This window comes from Mustela nigripes, chromosome 8 (assembly GCF_022355385.1).
Source record: "Mustela nigripes isolate SB6536 chromosome 8, MUSNIG.SB6536, whole genome shotgun sequence".
NCBI lineage: Eukaryota > Metazoa > Chordata > Mammalia > Carnivora > Mustelidae > Mustela > Mustela nigripes.
The window spans coordinates 22,969,673-22,972,780 of NC_081564.1; positions in this window are offsets into that span (position 1 = coordinate 22,969,673).

Below are 3,108 nucleotides of genomic sequence, written 5' to 3' on the forward strand. Positions count from 1 at the left end.
AAGATTTTATTTATTTATTTGACAGAGATCACAAGTAGGCAGAGAGGCAGGCAGAGAGAGAGGGGGAAGCAGGCTCCCTGCTGAGCAGATAACCCGATGTGGGGCTTGATCCCAGGACCCTGGGATCATGACCAGAGCTGAAAGCAGAGGCTTTAACCCACTGAGCCACCCAGGCACCCCAGGAATTTATTTCTCACAGCTCTGGAGGCTGCAAGTCTGAGCTCAGGGTGCCAGCATGGCTGGAGGGTGGGACCTCTTCTAGGTCACGGTTTTGTATCCTTACATAGCAGAGGGGCTACTCGCTCTCTGGGGCCTCTTTTGTAAGGACACGGAGCCCATTCATGATGGGTACGCTCTCACGCCCTCATCACCTCCCAAAGTCCCTACCGCCTGATACCATCATCTTGGGCATTAGGTTTGGAACATAAAAATTTCAAATATTCAGACCATAGCACAAATCTGATGCAAAGGGGGAACAGCAGGGCTTGAGCCTTATCTCCTAATTTGGGAGGATTCTGCCATTTTCCCTGCCATTTCTACTCAGAGCCAGGATGTGAAGCGTGAAGCTGGGGAGGTCTGTAGGGTCTGGCCCAGGTTCACAGGGAGTGTCACCCACAGAAGTTGCCAGCCGGTATCCCCCAGATGAGGCAGCAAAACTTTTTGTTTTTCTTCAGGGGAAAGCATTACAGATATTTTGCCGAGGGGAATTCTAGAAACACTTGTGGAAAAAGGCTTTTACATGTATTGAAAGCTTTCTGCTTTGGGGTGTCTCTAGGCACCTCTGAGAGTTGGGCAGGAATGGTGATTTATTCTGGATCCTCTGAGAAGCAGACACCAAGATGGAATGAAAGTGCAAGGGTATTATGAGGGCAAACATCTGCCAGAGAACATGGGAAGGGAGCTGGGAAGGCTGGGAGAGATGTAGACCATGATGTAAGACTCTGAGTGGAGGAGAAAGTGAGGTTGGGTGTAAGTGTTCCTGACCACCCTGTGGTCTAAGGAAGGTTCAGCAAGGCCATCAGAGCCCTTGAACCAAGGAAGGCAACCAGAAGAGCCCCCATGTCTCCCAGGAATGGGTCTGCTTCAGTATTCCTGCTGTGCTCGGGAACTGTCTAGAAGGAGCCTGAGGGAAGTCTAGCCTGAGCAGAAATGTGGTGATAGATTTCACACTGCTCTTCGTTGGTTTTACTTGCTGTCATTGGAGGTCTGTGGGACACATCCTCAGGGCCACTACAGATGCCATTGTGACTCCCATTTTTATGGAGTCAGCAGAATTCCAGAAAAATTCCAGGGTCTGCCTGAAGTTACAAAGCAGAATGGAAATCAACCTTTCAACTCTCTTCCAGCTTCTTAAGTGATATAGATCCTAAATCTCGATGTGAGATTGATGGATTCTTAGGGCATTTGGATGTAACATCCCAGGATATAGGTAAGGAGGGTTTGTGTGCTGTAGGGTCAAAAGCTACGTGTCCTTGGGGTTTGTAATGAGATCGCCATCTTAACAAATGTTGTTCAGGGAAATTTCCAGGACCACGAGCATGTCACTATTTCTCTGACAGGGGTATAATGAACTTCACAGAAACTTCTTAAGCCAAATTTAATTCTTTAATTCACCATAAAGAAAGAAAGAAATTCTGTACTTTTAAAGTTGGAAGGTTAAAGGTTCATAAAATCACAGAGACCTGGAATCCCTGCTCCAAGCCAGGATGTTGGGCTGTGAGAATCATTTCATTCTTCCCTATTACTGCATAATACTAAAGCTCCCACATGACCTACTTTTCCTAGGTTGTTTGAGTCAAGGATCACCCTACTGAGTCTGAAGGAACAGAGTGAACTACTTGGGAAAAGGACTTGGACCCTCTCAAGAGCCCTCAGTCTCAACCTCTTCCTCTTAGGATGTGAATTCCTTTTTTTTTCCTTTTTAAATATTTTATTTATTTATTTGACAGAGATCACAAGTAGGCAGAGAGGCAAGCAGAGAGAGAGAGAGAGGGAAACAGGCTCCCTGCTGAGCAGAGAGCCAGATGTGGGGCTCGATCCCAGGACCCTGAGACTATGACCTGAGCCGAAAGCAGAGGCTTTAAACCACTGAACCACCCAGGTGCCCCAGATGTGAACTCTTTTGATCCTACCACAACCAATTCAGAAAATTAAAAAGAATAATTTAAAAAGGAGGATCCAGGGGCACCTGGGTGGCTCAGTGGGTTAAGCCACTGCCTTCAGCTCAGGTCATGATCTCAGGGTCCTGGGATCGAGACCCCCATCGGCTCTCTGCTCAGCAGGGAGCCTGCTTCCCTCTCTCTCTCTGCCTGCCTCTCAGTCTACTTGTGATTTCTCTCTGTCAAATAAATAAATAAAATCTTTAAAATAAATAAATAAATAAATAAATAAATAAAAAGGAGGATCCAAAACTATATTTTCTCAACTATGAAAAAAAAAATGCATGGAAGGAAATATACCACTATACCAAAATGTTGACTTGGTTATTGCTTCAAGATAGTGTTACAGATAGACTGTATTTGTTTTTCTTTTTCCACAAATGGGCATATATCTTTAAAAATAAATTTCTTAGGGTTCCAATTCTGAGTAAGATAGAGTAAGCATCATCTGTCCTTCCCCCAAACGCAACCAAAAACATGGGACTGAATGGAACAGCTTTCTGAGGACTTGAAAAATGAAATGGTAGCAGGTGGTTTGGGGAAGGGAATCAGAACTTGAAGTATAAACAATCTGGCAGTGAGCTTCCTGTTTTGTTTTTTGTTCCTGTATCTCCTGGCCTGGTCTCAAAGGCAGCATGACTCCTGGAACTGTGCACAGGGCATGGAAGAAAAAACTCCAAGAAGCCCTATCTTCCTGGTCTGAGGAGTAGAAAGAAGGGCCCCTTTAGGACAAAGTAAGAGAACCCTCCCTTTTTTTCTTTTTCCCTTTACTCTTCTTTTGCCCTACTCTCAGGCAAGCCTCGTACTTAAGTTAAAATTCAGGGCAAGGGTGCTTGGGTGGCTTAGTGGTTAAGCGTCTGCCTTTGGCTCAGGTCATGATCCCAGGGTCCTGGGATTGAGTGTCCTGTCCCCTCCCCCCCCCCCCCCCCCCCCCCCCCCCCCCCCCCCC